The sequence below is a fragment of the Pollicipes pollicipes genome, unplaced genomic scaffold (genome assembly GCF_011947565.3).
Source record: "Pollicipes pollicipes isolate AB1234 unplaced genomic scaffold, Ppol_2.1 Scaffold_5724;HRSCAF=6776_pilon_pilon_pilon, whole genome shotgun sequence".
Classification (NCBI taxonomy): Eukaryota; Metazoa; Arthropoda; class Thecostraca; order Pollicipedomorpha; family Pollicipedidae; genus Pollicipes; species Pollicipes pollicipes.
The window spans coordinates 6721433-6741505 of NW_023596746.1; the positions used below are offsets into that span (position 1 = coordinate 6721433).

At 55.8% G+C, this 20073-nt stretch overlaps 1 pseudogene; it reads right to left on the reverse strand.

The window, feature by feature from the left end:
- The window catches only part of LOC119102384 (chondroitin sulfate synthase 1-like), a 58580-nt pseudogene extending 40158 nt beyond the window's left edge, over positions 1-18422 (reverse strand).
- Positions 18423-20073: the final 1651 nt, after the last annotated feature.

Genomic DNA, 20073 nt, shown 5'->3' on the forward strand with positions numbered 1-20073 from the left:
CTGACACAGATGCTGCCTACACCTACCAAAATTAAGGTGAACAGGTGTGATGGACCTGCGTGTCTGTGAGCAACATGTTAGACTCGGAGTGTTCCAAGCCACGGAACTCATAACCAAGAGACTCGAAATTTGGTGGTCAGGGGATCTTCACGGATGTCATTCAGTCGTACTCCATTTAACTTTTCAGTGTCAAAGGTGCACGTGCGGTGCATGTGGCTACTGTTAGTCATCATTCAGGGGTATCATCTCAGTTGGGGTACAATCATGGGCTGGATTTCACCCCAGCCCATGCCAATTACATTGATTTCCCAAAAATAAATATGATGAAGGAAGACATTTTAGGGCCGCCTGTAAACCCTGCGCGCGCGCGCGCGTGCACCCGCCGGCGCATATTTCAGCACCAGGGGTGGACGTCATTGCGGCTTAGTCTGCTGGAAGTGATCGGTGGTAGCCAGGCAGCACAAGGCATTGTCCTGTTTCTGGTTATCAACAGCTGATCTGTTATGTCAGGAAAAATGGCCGTAAGTCATACCTCTTCATGTCGAGAAAAATGTCCGTATGTCATACCGAGGCCGCCCACTTTGGGGCCGATTTCCTGGAACGTTTTTGTGCTGACCATACTGCGCGAAGATCAAGGAAGCATAAGCACAACGACTGAATGGTGTCAGTCAGCCGAATGAGCCATTAGCACCAGTTTGGTAGCCCGTTACCAGACGTCTTAGCGCTCCGTAAAAGACAACCTTATCTCCTACCGATGTGCTTGTGAATAACGCAATGGCCCGAAGTACCTGACCTGAGAGCGCTAGAGGAGCGTGCGAAAAGAAGCTGATGAGTCCTCCTCATTTAACCTTGCATTGCATCATTATCATTTAATTCCTTTGACTGAAACCCCCGCGGCAGGATGTTTTGACCAGACGGGACGCTCCCAAACTGGGCGAAAATCTCACCGAGCCCCGTCGACCTTGGCCATGTCAGGAGTACGGGGTCCGTTCACTCGCCATATCAGGAACACAGGATACAGTCGCTATATGCCAATGTCACAACTAATGTGCAACGTGATATAGGACGAACAGAGCGGATGTGGAAGCCCAGTACAGATGTTGGCACTGATGAGTGGCGCAAGTCAAAACGGGAACCGGACCGCACCAGGGACATCTCCCGGATAGATGGATATGGAAGCGCTCACTAATCTGCTAACTTATTGCTTCTTTGGAAAAGAAGAAAAGGTCATGGCAAACACGGGGAGATCTCACTTTCCGGACATGGCAAAAAAATCGCTGAGTGACAATCTGCACCCACGGATATCACGGTACACGGCGCAAACAACGGGGGCCTGAGGAATCATCACCGCGCGATCAAAACATGGAAACCGTGACGCGTGAATACCTTTTGCTTGCAAGGGGCTCATGACGCCTCGGTGGCGCCAGTCATTCGCTAGGTGTTACCGACATGCGACACGCCTACCGCGTTCCACCGCTCGCCCGACACCGCAGCCCTGATCATGGCCGACGATCCGGCCGGAGAACCCCGCGTCCCATCTCCTCGTCCAGTCCGCCCCGCCCATCAACCGGGCCAGCGGGGCGGAGGGGGGGGGGGGGCGCATCCGGCGACGCGGCCACGCAGGACCGCTAGCCCACATGTCCCGTGACCCGGCCCCGGTTCCCAGCGTGCGGCCGGCGCCGACCTACTGCAGGCCCGGCGGCGGCGGCGCCGCGGGAAGCGGCAGCCACGCCTGCTTCCGGCTGGAGAGGAAGACGGCGGGCGGGGGCCCTCGTTCCCCGGGACTCTCACAGCGGCCGAGGCTCATGATGACAGCGGCGGGCGCCCTCGTTCCCGGGACTCGCACAGCGGCCGGGGCTCATGATGACGGCGGCGGGCGCCCTCGTTCCCGGGACTCTCACAGCGGCCGGGGCTCATGATGACAGCGGCGGGCGCCCTCGTTCCCGGGACTCTCACAGCGGCCGGGGGCCCATGATGACAGCGGCGCGCGCGCGGGAACACACCGCGCGCCTGCACAGGCCGGCGGAACGTCTGTTCACGCCGACTGTGATGAGGGCGGGCAGTCGACATTTAGCAAGTACTTCTGCTTGGGAGACACTGGCCAATACACGTGTTATTGCACGCTTTATCAATCAGCTTCGAGCAATGAGCAGTCTTTCTCAACGAAGGATGAGCGCTTTGAACGCAAACGGGCATGACCGAAGTTGAACTACAAAGGCTCAGAAAGCACACGTAAGCCACGTCACGACTGACTATAGTGGGCGTGAACGAACCAGAGGCAGGGCGTCTTATCGGGAGACAGGGGTTCATTTCTCGTCCCCGGCGACTTTTACTGGCCTCCTTCCGTCATACCGTGGTGACCTCAATGACTTAATGGGTCTGCATGTCCCGATAAATAACAAAACGATAGCTAGATCAGAAAACAAAAAAGTGCGTAAACATGCGGCAGGTTTGTAAACAGGGTCAACACAGACACAGGAGGGAGTACGGCCCAAATACAAAATCCTGCATTAACTCTTCTGCTCCTCTCTCGCAGAAAGCCCTCCACTTCCTCCGAAACGGCAGGAAAAAAACAGCTCACGCACATCATTACGATGCCTTGGAAAATGCTCGTTCGTTTAACGATGGACGAAGTTCAAAAATGATGTGAATCCCCGCGCCTTCTTTGTACCTCCAACATGCGCTTTAAACCAAAAGACATAAACCAAAAATCTCCCGGTGTCTTGTCAAGCAATCCCAGTTTCACTGCGCCGCACGAGTCATACCATCGACCCAGTTAAGGTGCACGCCTCCGGGTGCGCTGACCAGCTTTGGACGGCTCCTCCAAACACGCCACGCAAGCGCGAACGTGAGCGCATGTTTATTGACAGGGCGTTTGCGTGACGCTCCAGTGCGCCACGCTGGAGCCTGACTCAACCAGCGCATGGCCGGGGGCGGCCGGGGCGCGAGCATTGTTCTGCCCAGCGAACACACGATCGTAGGCGTCCTCGGCCGGCACCGAAACAACCCGTGGCAGGGGATACGAGAGAGGTCCGCGTGCAAGCGAGCCTTGCGCTTGCGAACGTTTACAGGACTAGATTAATACCCGATTCCAAACGTCTCTGTCCGCTTTCGCTTTCAAACGCACAATTGCCTGCTCTTCCGCCTGTCTATCTGTGTTCGCGTAATAATTGCCATACGATCCATTGGCAGTCGTTTCCGCACCGATTTCACGGCGGCACCAGATGGACGTGATCACTGACTTTCCCTTGCAGCCCCCCCCCCCCCCCAAGCCCCAGGTGTGGGCAGTGGCAGCCGCTCACAGCTGCGGACGTCGACAGCCGCTAGCGGACGCAGCCGCCGGCGCGCGCAGCGCCCCGCTGCGGCAGACGGCGCTGCTAACAATGACCGAGTTGCGGCAGCGGCAGTATGGGCCCCGCCCGTGCATTCAAGCACGGTCAGCATGCTTTTCGATCGTCTGTTAACAACATACGTATTCACAAGCTCGCGTTACACTCCTGTCGGGTCTGATATCTGTCGCACGTAGGATCCATGCCGTCTGTTGCATGTCGGATCTATGCCGTCTGTCGCACGTCGGATCCATGCCGTCTGTCGCACGTCGGATCTATGCCGTCTGTCGCATGTCGGATCTATGCCGTCTGCGGGCACGCGGATCTATGCAGGAAAAACGAAAATCGAGCTCGTTATGCGTTTCCACCCTTCTGAGCCAAGATTATCAAAATATCTACCGCTGTCTGGTATTTTTCAGCGTGGGCGCGCCACCCGCGTGCCGCTGTGGTGTTGCCCTCAGCGGTTTCCTGACGGGGACCGGTCACGGCAGCACGGCGGCGAGCGGCCGCATGGCCGGGCCCAAACTGGGACGGTGCGGACGTATTGTTTGAGCTATGACGCCGTGCGGCATGATTTCTCGCTGGGCGATGGAGCGTGGCATGTTGTATGCACATGCCCAAGGGCATCCAGGCGGATCGGCACAGGAATAGAACGGGACGGCTACCCGAGGACACGGCTGTTTCGACACCCCGGGTGCAATCTGGCCATCCAAAGGTCGCGAGCCGACGACAGCGCCCGAGGGGTGCTGTTAATTCGGACTCGGACTCGGCTAGCTACGCTTGGTCGCGTTCATCAGGTCTGGCAGAAGATCTGCCAAAGCCGTTTGGGAGCAGATTTCACTCAGCCATAAATAGAAAAATCAGAACTTTCAAGTTACTAAGGCCAACGATAGGATAGTTGTGTGAACTCTTTTAAAAGTAAACATGGATGACAATGGATATCACACCCTCATCAACAACCCACTTTTCGTCCAATTTGCGATTCAAATGTATGCAGAGCTTTGATACGAAACCAATACATTCAAAAAAGTTCACAAAAACTGCATAACTTTAACGGCACGTCGTAACATAACGTGATGTGGCAGGCAGTCACCTGTCTGGGTATCTGTGCTGTTTTCAATGGGAGTCACCCACATGCGACTGTTCTGCGACAGTCCGACGACAGGAAAAACGTTAAGACCCGTCACACACTGGAATCGGTTAACGGGAAAGCCAACCCGAAGCTTCGTGGGTGGCTTTCTTTAGTCTTTAAGTCATTGTAGCTTGCTGCGAAGAGCCTGACCGACATCCCTCCAGTGGAGCAAATCCCGTTCATTTGAAATTCAATGGCATGCCATGCAGTGCCACACAACGGCCGTGCTGTTCAAGAATGACCCTTTAGGACAGTTGCTAACAGACCGCCGAAGTCGGTCGCATGAGCCCTGCTTTTGGAGCTGCGAGCCTCAATGGTTTGCGGCCACCTCACTTGGTCACGGCGTCAGACACCCTGTCAGCTGAGATGCAGGACCGCGTGGAGCCCTCCGTCTGATAGCCATCAGAGTCGGCGCGAGTCACGGTCCGTTGCAGTCAGAGTCGGCGGGGTCATGGCCCGTCGCCTTGCGAAAGGATTACTAATATATCTCCATACATTCCGAGCGACGCCGACAGATGCCTTTGATCGATACATTCATCAGCGCAGTGCGCAGGACAGCCGACGCCAGTCCTTTAGTCGCGCATGGGTAGGTGACACAGGTGGCGAAAGCGTCCTGCAGTGGCGCCCTATCTCAGTGGTTCAACTGGGTGGGGTCCGCAGGTAAGAACGACGGTTGCCTGACCCGGCAAGATTCATATCGCCCAGGCAGCCTGGGAGTCGTATTAGCGGTGCGTGCGGCGGCAACGCTCCTGGCAAGAGGGTGGACGGCTGACCTACTGCGCAAGTGGACAAAAGTCATAACTGAATCCTATTTGCGACGGACTTTCCGTTAAAGCAACAATCAGTGTGATACTTGTTGCTTAGCATATACATACTAGCTGTGTGCATAAGCGTTCGGAACCCACTCCGCACAAGGGTGGCGACCCTGACTATTTGCAATGCGCTGGTGCTTTCACCCGCTCCGGGATAGCGCTCCTGCGAGATGTACATACAAGACGTGTTCGGAGTCAGTAACGTTGTAACGTGACGTCCTGCCCTGGCCGTCACGCTCGCAGCCTGCTGTGGTGCCGGGGCTGGACGACGGCGGCAGCTCGGTGCACGTCAGGCGCCCTCAGCAGGCCGGATGTCTGGAGCCGGGGGATGGTGGCGGGTCGGCCACGCCGCGCCCGCGCACGCCGCCCGGAGCTCGGCACCAGAACGCTCCATCGATATGCGGATCCACGTGCAGGTGGCTGCATTTCAAGGCAATGCTGTTGAGGCGCGTGTGGGGCCACCTCATCCCCCATCCCCATACCCACCCGCAGACACAGACCGCCAGCGGTCTCCGGAGGGATTCCCCGGGGGCCGTTAGTGACCCGCGAGGGAGGAATCAAATTGAAACCGCTTCACTGCGTGTGCGTGGAAGCACAGGTGCGAGGCGCGAGCTGGCTGGATGCTACCCTAGATCAAGTGCTATCTATCGGTATAGGATCAAGACCAAGTGCCCAAAGCTGCCCCGATCAAGTGAAAAATTCAGTCGCAAGTCAGCATGTTCACTGCGGCGCATGCCAGACCCTCCGCAGCGAGCGCATCCACCCTGACAAAGACGACGGCTGAGGGTGTGCCCTGAAGCGGAGCGTTCGTGCGGAGCGTCCCCGAGGCTGTGGAGTGCGAGGCGATCCCGTCGGAAGCGGCCCCTGAGATCGGCAGCTGCCGCATCTGCGCGCCGGCGGCCCGAGGTACCTCCCCTCCTCGGACAACCAGGTGAGCCGGCCGTGGCGAGCGGACCACGCGCTGGCCGGCCGTGACGCGCGGCGTGCGTCGGCCGGGCGGAGGTGTCTCGGGTCGTCCCAGACGTGCCGCCCGCGGCGGCGGCGGCGCCGGACCGTTAACTCCGCGGCGGCCGGACGGCGGCCATCGCCCTGCCGGCGCCTGGCCCGGCCCGGCACGGCCCGCCGGAGCGCCGGGCTGAGCATCGGCCGGCGCGGATGTTCTTCCGACGTCCCAGCCCGGGCCTGGCTTCGTGGAGCGAAACCATGGATATCTTATGCCACCCGATAGGCAACACCCATGTTTAACTACTAGCCGATGCGTGCAATCGAAAGAGGGGCATCAGGTGCCGAATGGCATAGCCTCCCAGGCAAACTGGACAAAGTAAGGTAGAAAGCCGGGCGAATTACGGACAACCCAATGCTGGGAAAGCAAATCCCTATAGCTCAGGTAAGACTGCGTAGTAATGAAAGAATGGTCTGACAGCATTACGCAGTACCCACCAGGCGTTATTTGCAAATTCACTAAGCCTGTGTTGTGTCATTACATTATGAATCATTGCATCGCATAAAACGTGCCATTGTATGGTTTACCTGCAACCCTACGTTCACCAACAATCAACAGCAATGATGTCCTGTAATAGTGCCCATCAATCATGCCCCCCCAATTGATTTCATTCCTGAGTCATGCCACTTTGGTAAGCAGACAATCATTCAAAACCAATATATGTAGAATTCGGGACTACTACTAACTCATTTCTCATCCAGATATGTTTCTGTTATAATGCAAACCGGCATTCATAGAAAATTATTTTAAAGGCTTTTGATCTTATGGTGAGGCAGTATTTTATGCGCCCCGATTCCTACTGTTAGAATCCGACTGACCGCAGGCGAACCCTTAGTTTGCAGTGCTTCTCGCGGGTTGGTAGGCGCGTGTCTGAGACGTTGCGGTCACGTTCGTCAGCTTAAAAATGTTCTAACCTACGGACCATGGGTGAAGGAACGGGGGGGGGGGGACGAACAAGTGGAGCCTTGCCCCCCTATCCGTCCCCTCAGTAATGCCAACTGCCGTGCCCACTTTTTCGGATTTAATTTGTGTTCAGCTTACTTTACTACTACCTCAAACAATCATGCCGGTTTGTATAGATACCTGCAATTTTCCTGCGACTGCACTGGACAAAACTGCTTCGTATCGTAATGACAACGTGTTATCCTATCATCCAAGGCGAACGGAGAAAGCAGCAAATTACGTTACTCTAGTACCCAAGGCTTTGCTCTGCCTTTTTATATAGCCTAGGTTCTTCTGCATGTCTGCTTACCAATACCGCAGGGAGGGGGCATGGGGGCACGTGCCCCCCCCCCCCCCCCACCTAAGGTTCCAAAGGGCCGAAGGGCTGCTCGGAACAATCGACCTAGCGCCCGATGTGAGGGCCGAAAGACTGGTTGGACGTCGTGTTAAGGGGCTTCGGCCTGCAGGGCCGGGCCCTCAAATGCCTGTAAAGGGTTCTTGTGTCGATCGGGGGGCACCCGAGTCGATGCGTGCCTCTGTGTCGGTCGGGCACCAGCGCCAAAACAGCCGCTTGCGTGTGGTCTGGGCATGAGGGCCTGCCCATTTCCCAAGCAGGAAAAAGGCCGAAACCCGAGATTTGCATTGGCCAGGGCCCTGAGTCAATGAGGGCACCCTGTGTCGGTTAGAGGCGCTTAGTGCCTAACAGACGTCCCGTACTGGCCAGGAGCCCCGAGTCGGCCAGGGGCAGTGTCCGAAGGGGGTCGGAGGCTGTAAGAAGACCCAGCCCGCAGCGCTAGACCTTAAAATACCAGTCAGAGGGACCTTTAACTATCATATTTAACTAGTCAACAAATGAGAAGTTTGTGCAGTTGGTATGTCGCAGAAGTTAAAAGGCACGGAACAGCATTGATCATTTATTTGAATGCCAAACATGACATGGTAATGTGACACGCGTTCTGTGCGCAGTTGAGACAGCCTTCGAATGGGACGTTTCATGGAATGCCTAAAAACATAGATTCTCCATCAGGACATGTGAGAATAATGGTACCTCCAGAAGGTGTCTGCAGCCTGGTAGGCGTTTCCAATAACGACAAAACATTAAGTGCAATGGCGTATTAGTGACAATTTTCACGCGTTGCACGAAAAACCGGCAATATAGGGAAACGCCAACTTTTCCCCAAAATATCGGGTTACACCAAATGTGTACGACAGATATAGATACACGACTTGCTTAAGACATGTGCGTACCTTCGTCAAGTATGCCAAGGCCATTGATTCGAACTGGAAATTCTGACTAGCCTGTGTCAAGAGCATATTTTGACATCTAATTTGTGATGAATAAAATGCAGATGCCTCTCGAACGACCCAAAATGCCTCTCCTCTTCCGGCATTTTGCCTCCCCAGGGGAAACGATGGTGAAACGGGCGAATAATTTTAGGGAGCTGGGTAGTCTTGAGTCAACTGTTATAGGTGATTCGATAAGGTAAGGTTGCTCACCGGCAGGAAATGGCCGTAGATGTATATCTAGCGTGGCAATGACGACATTAACATATTTCCAAAATGTGTTATGTGAATAAGGGGTGAACAAAGTTCTCCATCTCTGCTCCCCCCCCCCCTTACCCAGGCTTGCCTCACAGTAAAAATTCCTAAGTATACCCTGAGCTCGATCTCCCAATTTTTTCTAACGTTTTTACGCCTATGTTATGGACAAACTATCTTATCTGGCTACCTACGCTTATTGGAGCCGTTGCTACCAGCGGTGCCTGTCCTGTCAGACCTGCCTGATTGACGAGTTTTCTGGAGACATTTTGCACCTTTACGCTGGAGTGATGTAAGTTGTGCAGGACTGGTGCCTAAGAGACACTTGGGTCGGCTTTTTCACGCACTTTCGTAACCCTGGCACTAAGTTTTCACAAAGGAGGTGGGGCTAGCAGCCCAAAAGCCTCCTCCCTAACGCGAAATTCCCGCGCCCCTACCATAAAAAATCAGCATGTAAGTGCCCAGGCAGAAAAAAACTCCCGCAGTTAAAGGAAGTGTTCCACAGTTACATGGGGTTTAGAACACATTGATATAGCCACATTGAAGACCTTTCGGTGCTGTTCACAATCCTGCCATTCTTCAGGCCTACGTCTCTTTGGGTTCTGAGCTACACGCTGGCGAAAATGGGGAAAGATATATCGGGGAGAGTATTTCAAAGTCATCTTAGCGTTCATGACGTCATTATAACGTCATTCAAATCCCGCCATTCCATAAGCCAGGTGGCGATCGAGGCCGAGAAATAACTGATGAGGTGTTCAGCCCCTATCTTGTGTTCTGGTGCCTCGTGTTTGCGAGCGCGATTTACAGATATAACAGCAATCAACTGGCTCTCAATCAGTTGAGATGGTACGGTGGCGTAATGAAACTATGACGCATTGAGAAGTATATATACTAAACAGAGAATTATCCTGACTAGAGCAGTCTTTTCCACTTAAAAAGTATAGCAGCAGTTATAAGTGAGCTTGTTTCATCATATCTAACGCTTGCATCTGACGCATATCTTCAAATGTGGAACATTCCTTTTAATTAATACCTACACTTGGTACCGAAGCTCTTCACTGGCATTTAGGTTATGAAGATGCCCGAAAGTCTGATGGACATAAATCTGCATTGCAAACTTTGTTTGCAACTGAATGCGGCCTTCAGGTAGCAGGGGATGGATGTGAGTGAAATTCAAGTCGGTGCATGCCAGCCCGTTGTGCTTGTCAACCATTGGGTACTTGCCAATCCTGGCATATCCTCTTGGGTGATGGGGAGGGGGAGACGTTGTACCTCGCCATCTTCCCACCGGGCAACAGGGTTAACGCCGACGTGGTTACAGAGATGGGCACATGTAGTGGTGAGTATAGTGGTCAGTAGAGATGTGTTTATAAACTGGTAGGTATAGTGGTCAGCAGAGATGGGTTTATGTAGCACTGGGTACGTCTACCCATCCACCGTTTCTCGAACACATCTGCTCATGCATTGATTCAACTCCAATGACTGCAGTTTGACCCCACAACAGAGGCCGCAGATAAGGGTAACAGGCAAGGGTCACTCCTTCCCTCCCCAACTCCAGGCTGCACTAAACATTTTCCTATTTGAGTGCATGAAAAGATTGGGGATACAAATAGCGTTATCACTTCGCGGCCACTGGTGTACTGTAAACATTGCTCTTCTCTGAACTTGGCTTCCCAGCTTTTACTGGTGGAAACTGAAATACGTTGTATGACTTGAAATACAGCATGCGTTTGTGTGAGTCTGTTTTGCACCTACTCTAGCTTTGGTGAGTAACAATTCTCTGGCAGATTTGCAGCTTAATGATATTCCCTACCAGCCAGTGCGAAAAATTTGGGTTAATCCATTGACAATTTCACTCCGATATCTGAGATACCGGCCCAGTACGTCACTGTTGCACTAAGGGGCTAGCAAACTGGTCGCACTCTATACTGTTTTTAATGTTGTAATGCCATCGATTGGTAAGCACGTTAAAATATCTTAGCTGAATAGATTATATGTTTGCGTAAGCCTGGTGGGTTAGGCTTCGAATCCCGGTGAGTGGAATAAAAGTTTCCACGCCGCCTTGGAAGCAGTGTCGCTAAGCCGCCAAGTGACCAGAAAATTCTAGCCCACTATAGCCGAGATAAGAAGAGGAACATCCTTACACAAACATCAATATACCCGGCTCGAAAAACATACCTGCAGCATACGGATTGGACCGGCCAGCCAGCTGTTGGCCAGGAGCCCAGCAGACGAGCAGACAGCAAATGAAACCTGCCGGGAGGGGCAGTGGCCCACGTCGCACCGGGCGCTCCAGCACGCCCTGCCCGTGTGTACTCTGGCCAGCACGACACCGGTTTCTCTTCCGTTGGAGAAAGGCGTGGCCCAGAGAAGGTCAGCAGGACTCCCAGAAAACGTAACAACAGAATAATTCCATCGTTCTAGTCTGGGCGTCGCAGCGCACGTCTCGTGACATGATCTGAACCACCGGAAGAGGGGGGGGGGGGCGAGGAGGCAGCGCTCGACCGCCTAGCTCTATCTACCGCGCCGCCATCTGGGTCACGAGACCCCGACCTGACCTGACCTGACCTGACCTGACCTGACCTGACCTGACCTGACCTGACGGGAGCCTGGCGAACGGGACGACGGTCGGGTGGTCGCAGGGTGGGAGCTATTATCTGTGGCAGGCACAAAGCATATGCTTCCCGGGGGCCACTAGCTTCCTCGTCTGGAAACGGCAAGAGGTCGCATCTAATCCCCCTCCCCAACAGTCCGCGACATGAAAGGTGGTAAATTAGCGCAAGGGTTTAAGTCAGGGATCTCCGCCGCTGCAAGTGCAGACGGCACACTTTTCCAGAGGGAGAGAGAGCGCGCGCGAGGTGCCCCGCGGAGGGCCACGAAATAATGTGGACCTTGCCGCGTGGGCAGATAAGCATCGAATTTACATAATGTATGACACCGACCTACTGAGCCTCCCATGAGATATGTACGGAGCTTCAACGTCCCAGACCTACCAAGAACACTGAACAGCCGACAGGTGCTGCTGGTGGCCCACGGCCCACGAACTGTCGTGGGCTACCGGTGCCAAACTGACGAGGAAGGGTCTTTAATCTCTTCCACGACACCCGAGATCGAAGCTTTCCAGGACTGGAATGACCGACTAGCGGGTATTTGATCGTCTCGCGCTCTCACCGGCCTGCCGTGCATTGAGGCCGTACCGCGTCCATAACACGTACGCCAAGCCGGGTGCGCTCGCCTCATCCGAACGGGACTCAGGAGCCCAGCGATGGCGGCGGGTGTATCAGCTCAGGAGGCCCGCGATGGCGGCGGGTGTATCAGCTCAGGAGGCCCGCGATGGCGGCGGGTGTACCAGCTGAACAGCCCGTCATGGTGACGGATGTATCAGCTCAGGAGCCCAGCGGTGGTGACGGGTGTATCAGCTCGGGAGACCCGCGGCGGCGGCGGGTGTACCAGCTCGGGAGACCCGCGGTGGCGGCGGGGTGTACCAGCTGAACAGCCCGTCATGGTGAGGGGTGTATCAGCTCGGGAGCCCCGCGATGGTGACGGGTGTATCAGATTATCGTCGCGGGAACTGGGCACCGTCGTAAAACAATAAACAGGGCGCTTATCTGCAGGACACGCACGCTGGGGCAGAGCAGCTCAGGGCAGACTCGGGGCTCAGACTCGCCGATGGTGTGATCACGCTGTCGGGGGCAGCACGCGCCGCTTTGGTGCGCCGCGTGGTTATCGCCGCCTCATGTGCACTGGCTCCCTGCGAGATAGCCTTCAGCGTAAGCCATCGCCGGTTTGACGGAGGTGCGACGCCCGACGACGATCGCCTCCTATCGGCCCGCCACAGATTGCCACCTCGGCGTCTTCTGACTTCCGAGATACGGGCTCAGGCGGCACACTGCGACGTGTCGTAAATTGTGACGTCAGTGAGCCTCGGCCTCGGCCTCGTCCATGCCTGGAACGGACTGAACAGCAGGCCAGAACCGGCACACAGCCGGGCCCGGTCACTCACCTTGCTATTGAGGCTGAGGCGTCCGAACTCCTCCGTGTTGCCCAGGCCGGCCTGGCCGATGAACATGGGCTGCGACGAGTTGATGCCGCGCAGGAACTTCCTCAGTCGGTCCATGCGGATGTAGACGTCGTCGTCGGCGCGCATGAACCACTCGTACCTGCAGCACGCGCCGCTGGGTCAACAGGCCGCTAGCGCAGGGATCAATGATCAGCCGAGCTGACAGGGCTGGCAACGGGTTGCACCAGCTGGAAATAGCTGCCGAGCTGGCGCCGTGCGGCGGACGGCACGATTTTGCCAATGCACACGAGTAACATCTGCCGCCCGTCCGAGGTACCTGGGCTTTGCCCGTCCCGCAGCCGCCGGGGAACACTCACAGAGCGGGATCAGATCTATGGTGCTGGCGGTGGCCGCTGAATAGCGGGGTATCAACGCCGTCCCGCTGGATCCTTAGGCGGTAAAAAACGGTGTCCAGCGAAACTTTAACTGCCAAGAAGATCCTCATAGACGTTTTGGTCACATATCCAAAGGACCCATGAATCAATGCGTCGACCGTTGACCTCCGCAAAGACCATGAAACTAACAAATTTAACATTTGACGGTTGCTGAAAGCTGATCCACATTTCTAACAGTTCTAAAAACGGTAGCCGCTTTCTCATGGACGGCTGCTGACTCAGCGATGTTTTATGGGGCGTCATGAAATAAAGTCTAGAGTTTAAATAAACAATGTAAATAAACAATGTAAATAAACATGGGCACACTTCCCATGGTTGCGCTTCCCAACATTTCAGTTATATTTATGTTTATTTTATTGAAGGCCCATCCACGTAATGGTTGCTCTGCGCCTAGTCGTGCAGGGAAAGAAAATCGCACACAGAACACAGAGATACACACATACGCACAGGTGAATGCAGTTTCAGTCGATGAGTCGGCGACTTAAAACAGTCAAGATTGCCCGGCGTGAGGGGGCGCGGACGGCCGCCGCAGGCGCCCGTTCCACGCGGCGGCCACGCGGTACGGAAAATGCCGCTGGGTGGCGGTCAGACGGACACGCGGCAGATGAAACGGGACGGCACCGCACGAAACAGCCCCAGTTCGGCGTTGGGAAGACTTAGCGGGCGTCATCAATAGAGCACGCAATGCACTGGGAGATTCGGGGACGCGCAGTGCCCCGCACACCGCCAGGCAGTCGCGGTGGTGCGCATGATCTGTAACGCTGCACCAGCCTAGTGCTCCCGGGACAGGTGAGATGTGATCGCTACGACGGACACCGCTCGCTAGCCCGGCTGTGAAGCGCATCACCCTTTGCATCTCGTCTAGGTGATGCATGACCGCTCCACCCCAGATGGGCAGACAGTAGAGGATGTGGGCGAAGACGTGAATTTGGACAAGGAGATTCAGGACCTCAGCAGTGAAGCGGTGTCGAATTTTGAACAGGGATGCGAGGATTGCATTACAGCGCATTAAGACAGGATTACGTCATTACTAAGAGAGGAGATGTGGGCTTCCCACGTGAGGCCGTGGTCAAGGAATGCGTGTAGTACCTTTACTGGGGATGATGGATGAATGTGCCCGAGAAAGTAATGTGGAAGTTGCCGGTGTTTGTAATGGAGGGTTTGGCGCCCATCAGCATGAAGTCTGTCTTTGTGAGGTTCATTTTAAGGCTGTTTGACTGAAACCAGTTTTGGAGGCACTGAATGGACTCCTCGACACGGGCTTAAGGCTGGACAGGCCGACGAAATCGGGGTGGCGGAGCCAGGGAATTGGGTGTCATCGGCGTAGGATAGTAGGCGGCCGTGGATAGGTTGTTGATGGATAAGTTGACGGTGGATAGGTTGTTGATGAAGACGATTGGGCCGACATCACCGGGCCATCCCGTGTGGTAGGGATAAGGTAACCGAGCTACCCCGAACCATCTGCTCCCGACCGCTCAGATAGTCTCAGAACCATTCCGAAGAGCATAGAAATGGGACGAAAGTTTGTTCAGGTCTGATCGGTCGCCCGACTTGAACACCGGAGTGACGCGCGCGATCTTCCAGACGGATGGAAAGGTGCGTGGTGTGATGGAAAAGTTGATCAGATGTAAAAGATGAGCGCCGACTACTGGTAAATATTTTTCACTGCATAGAGCGGTGCGCCATCGACACCGACAGCCCTCGACGCGCTCATCTTCCTGATGGCTGCAGAAAGCTCCGGAAGTGTGGTTGGATGCAGGGAGAACGTCGGTGCACAGACACGGTACGGGTGCGGTTCAGCCGGGGGCGCACCCGCATTACCACGCGCCGCCGTCGCCTCCGCAGCGATGCCACCGATGGGACCAACGGTAGCGAAGTGGGCATTGAGTGCGTCCGCTCGGGTGTCCATGTCGTAATTGGGTGCTTCGCTTATTGTCAGATCAGACACGTACGGCTTAGTCCGTAATACCAGTTTTCTCGAAATGTTCCTGAAAAGCTCATAATTTCGATTTAAAATAGTCGCTTCGCTCCTGGGGGAGAAATCTAATTTACTTCCCGCTCACCACTGTGAAATTAATACATTTTATTTGCCTTGCTTTCTCAGCGTGTGTGTTCTGCAGTGTTTGCAACACACCAAGGTGTCAAAACGTTTGTGTAATAGATGTTGCTAAAGCTTGACACATTCTGTTTCGACAAGAAGAAATGCGAATATGAAGCTGTCATCCCGCGAATGCAGCGGAACATTATGTTATGGCTTTGGAGGTGCACTTTAACTTTGGGAATAGGAGTATTACCTGGTCCATAGTGATACACTGGTTCAAACTATAGCCCGTGGCATGTTCGGTAACAGCCCCTTGCCGCCCGCTGAGCCAATCACAAACGTTCTTTTATTCACACTAATAAAGGTGCGCGCAGCATTGTCATGGTGATGGTCGTCGCGAATGCAAGGAAGAAGTGCAATGCTGTTACAAAGCGTACCACTCATTGCAGCGTAATTCGGACTCGAAAATACTTTCGATTGATATCTCTGGTATGCCTTGACGGTGCTGCAGTGGCATTGTCCAGTACTATAATTAGACGTAACTAGTCCTGAGGTTTCACTGAAGTATGCTTTTGAAATCGCCCCAAAGATGGGACGCTCCTTCCACGACAGGAATCCCGCCAAGGACGGGCACGCCGTGACCGAACAGTGACAGTCACACTGCTCTGACGGGCCCCACGAACCGCTGACGACAAGCCGACACCACTGCCCAGGTGTTAAAAGTTCCGCTCGCGCCCCGGCCGGCCCGTGCTGCGCCCCGTGGAACCATTTACGGACTGTGGGCCCCAATGAATGGGCGGCATTAGTGGGCCAGCGCAGCGGCCGGTCGTCACAATACCGGCGGAAGGCTGGCAGTGACGGATACGGTCACAGATCACTGCTTTGGACGACAAAGCTGATGCCTCACCCGGGCTTGTCGGGCGCCGGTGCCCGCCATCAGGGAGCGACAATTATTTTCAGCTGACACAGTTGGTTCCAGCCTAGACTGTGAATGAATTGTGTCATTTTCCCGTCCATTCGTTTGTCCAGTGTGTGTGTGTGTGTGTGGATCCCTACAAAAGCTAACCCTCTCATTGCTAAGGATAAGGGGAGGGGTTGCGACCCTCTCCCTGTGATTTTTCGAGGACGCCTATCCGGCATGTCACGTGACCGCGCTAAAACTTTTAGTAGCCCCGTGGCGTCAAACGCACTGCTTTGACACCAAACACATGCATCTAACACGTCTGGTTTCTGCTTCGCAGCGGTTTTTAGGGAACACTGCACAGTGAGCAGCGGCCGGCGCAGATGACGGGCGCCAGCCGACGGCTCCGCCGATCCCGCGCCACGACGGCACGACACTGCTGCATTTAAGGGTATGTTTCGCATTTGAAGATAATGAAGCGAGCACCAGATATGATGAAACAGGCTCACTTGTATCCTTTTGTATAATCTTGGAACACAAAAGGCTGCTCTAGACGGCACAATTTCTCTGTCCAGTAATATGCTTCTCGATACGTTTTTGTTTGACTACGTCATAATATCTTGCACAGCATTGATTGAGGGCATAATGACGGCCGCTGAATCGCGAAATCGTGCATACAAATGCCAGACATGAGCGACTCCACCATCACAATTGTTTGGCCTTGATCGTCGCATGGCTTATGGAATGGCAGGATTTGAATGACGTTGTGATGACGTTGATGTTATGACGTTAAGACGGCGTAAATGCCACGGTGACCTTGAGATGATCTCCCGAAAAATCTCTCGAAAAAAATCTCCCGAAAAAATCTCCCCAAATCTCCCCTCCTGAGTACGATCTCCACCAGCGATCAGCGGGCGAAAAATGTCATCCTACCAGGTCCAATCTACGGAACAATACAACGCCAGGTCGTTGTCACGTGGCAGTGACGCAAGAGGACCGTACATTAGATGTTATCATTTCCTGCTCTTGGTGGCATGATCAGCCGAGCATGTGCTAACAATGGCACGCCACCGCACGCCCTCTCAACCCAGCCCTTTTTCTCGCTTTGCGCAAAACCACGATTTTGGCGCATCCCGTCCGATTTCGTGCCAGCAGACGGTGGTGGCGGTAGCGCCTGGCCGGTCCAAAGACGCAGACGCGGGGAGGGAGGCCACACGGACAGCACCCACCACCCCACCGCCGGACTACCAGCACCCGTCCCGGACCACCGGCACCCACTCCGCACCACTGGCACCCACTCCGGCCGCTGGCACGTGCTCCGGAACTCTGCGACTCTGGAAGTCTCCGTAGCCGGTACTCACTTGTCGATGTAGTTCTCGTACATGTGTTTTGAGCATCATGGAAGGACTTCTTCTGCGGGCGGGTACTGGTCAGTGACCCCACGCAGGCGTACGATCGGCAGATCTGCGGAAGTGGAGACGACCTTGGTCACTGCAGAGTGGATCCGAGCAGCATGCGAGGAAGCGGGATGGACGGCGCGCGCAACCAAACCCCTGCTTTGCCATCACCATAGCACCACTTCTCGCATCGAAGCCCGCACCGCTGTGATGATGCGGAGCTTTGATTCGCCGACAGTAAGACGCAAAGCGAGCGTGAAGATTAACTCTCACAGTTTGTTAGAGGTGATGTTCATGTGAAGTAAAGGCGCCTTGCGCGTACAACACTTTCGCGTGAAATTGCACGGCCCAGCACGTTGCTCCGGGACCATTAATCAGCGGCAGAAATATGGGCATCATCATCGTGAGAGAGAGGCGCGTGCGTCGGCCGTGACCCGTTTCGTCCCAGGGTCGCCGGCTGCCAGCGCTTTGTCCGCGCCCGCCGTGGGCGAGGGATGCGGCCGCGGAGCCCCATCCACCGCCTTCCCGCCGTCCCACGTACGGCACTGCGTCCAGTTTGTGTCGAGCGCACCGCCAGATGTCCCAGGCGCCGTGCCGTGTGGCGTCGCACGTGGTCCGCCCCATCAACTTCCCCGTACCCGCTCCGCCCCACGCCTCACGTCCACGTAAACGTCTCACGTCCCATGTTCCACGTACCGCGAGGGCCACCAGACGTCTCGGATGTGAAGAACTTGACCTTGCCTGGCACAGCCTGGCCCCACGTCTCGTGCACGGCCACGGCGCGCGAGTCGAGAAACTGGTCAGCCGTCATCACGCCGACGAACAGCAGGTCGGTGCCTCCCGGCTCGTCGCTGGCCGGCGGCTGGGTGCTCGGCCCGACCGGCCGCGCGCCGTCGCCGCCACCGCCGCCGACGCCGCCTCCGTGGCCATCATCTGCAGGTTGCGCGGCGTCCGGTGCAGCGGCCGGTCTTGCAGCATGAGGAAGAGGTGCACACCCAGCACCATGCCGACCAGCGTCGAGGCGACGCATCCCAGCCAGTGCATGTTGAGCCGACGGCACGACCGCTGCAACAGACAGACGAGGCGCCGGTCAGGCGTACGCAGGCTCCACGCAGCCCAGCGCCAGCCACGACACGTCCAGACGGCATGCCCCATTGGCCACGGGCACGTCTCTGGTGTGAGGTCACGTGCGACTACGTGCCGTACTTCGCGACGACGGGTGAATACACGTCCGAGATGCACGGAACTCGATCGGTCAGCGATTAATGTCAATGCCCCCGCTGACCTCAACGGTTAATGTGGTATTTAGACGATTTCACCGGCGAGTTGCTGGTTTGCTAGGTCAACCGTTGTTCGGCGCACGGCATTATGAGCAGGAAATACGCGATCATGGAGCTGCGCGCAATAAAGCGAAAGCCTGGTCATCCCGTGCAAAGAAAATCTAGCCTGCTGCACCAGTTCATCGCGTACGGAAGGCGGTCTACATCTGGTTTACGGTAGCCACGCCGATGAGGAGAACGTGTCAGGTCAGAGCCGCTCGACAAGACGTCCTACGAACGACCCGCGGCTGTCGGTCAATGGTCGAGGCGGCTCGCTCCAACATATCCGTCATGATTACGTCATTCATTAGTCGTCCCTCCATTTGCCTACATTTGAAGTCACGAGTGATGCTGTCATGCTTTCCCCGTCACTAGCGCGTTATCGGACGTTCCTGTTGCCCCCCCCCCCCCCCCTTCCCCCGTCGTGCCCATCTCCGACCCCACCGCCACTTTTGCAGGCGCTGACTGTTGCCACCCTGTCCCGGGAGGCCCGCTCGGTGCCAGGTGGTCCGGCGCCACCCCAGGTCGGTGAGAGCCGCCGTGTGTCGGGACTGACCGGGCTGACCCGGTCGTGAACACTCGGCCAGCGCCCCCTGTCGACCGGTATTCTGCGGCCGACGCCCAGACGACGAAGCCGCAGGACGCCCAAGGACGTCGCCGCAGGAGCGGGACCTGTCATTGGGGCGGGGTCTGTCCGTGGACCGGGGCCGACATGTGGGGCGGGGCCTGTCTGCGGACCGGGACCGGTGGACCGGGACCGACATGTGGGGCGGGGCCTGTCTGTGGACTGGGACCCACATGTGGGGCGGGGCCTGTCTGTGGACCGGGACCGACATGTGGGGCGGGGCCTGTCTGTGGACCGGGACCGACATGTGAGGCGGGGCCTTCTGTGGACCGGGCTTCGGCAGCGGGCTGGGATCACTTCGTCGACTGAGATTCGTGGGATTCGTCTGTAGGTCGGGACCTGTCAGTGAACTGGGTTCGCGTGCGGCCTGGAACCTGTCTGGACTGCGTGCCATCGGCGTACCAAGATCATCATCCGTGGACCGGAATCATCCGTCTGAGACTAGGACCCACCGTTGGACTGAGGCCACCTTCTACGGACCAGGACCCATCCGCGGACCAGGATCCGTCGGGTGCGGATTTCAGATCTCAGTGGAGTGCTGTCCACGCTGCCCCTCAGCACTATGACGCCACCCAGAG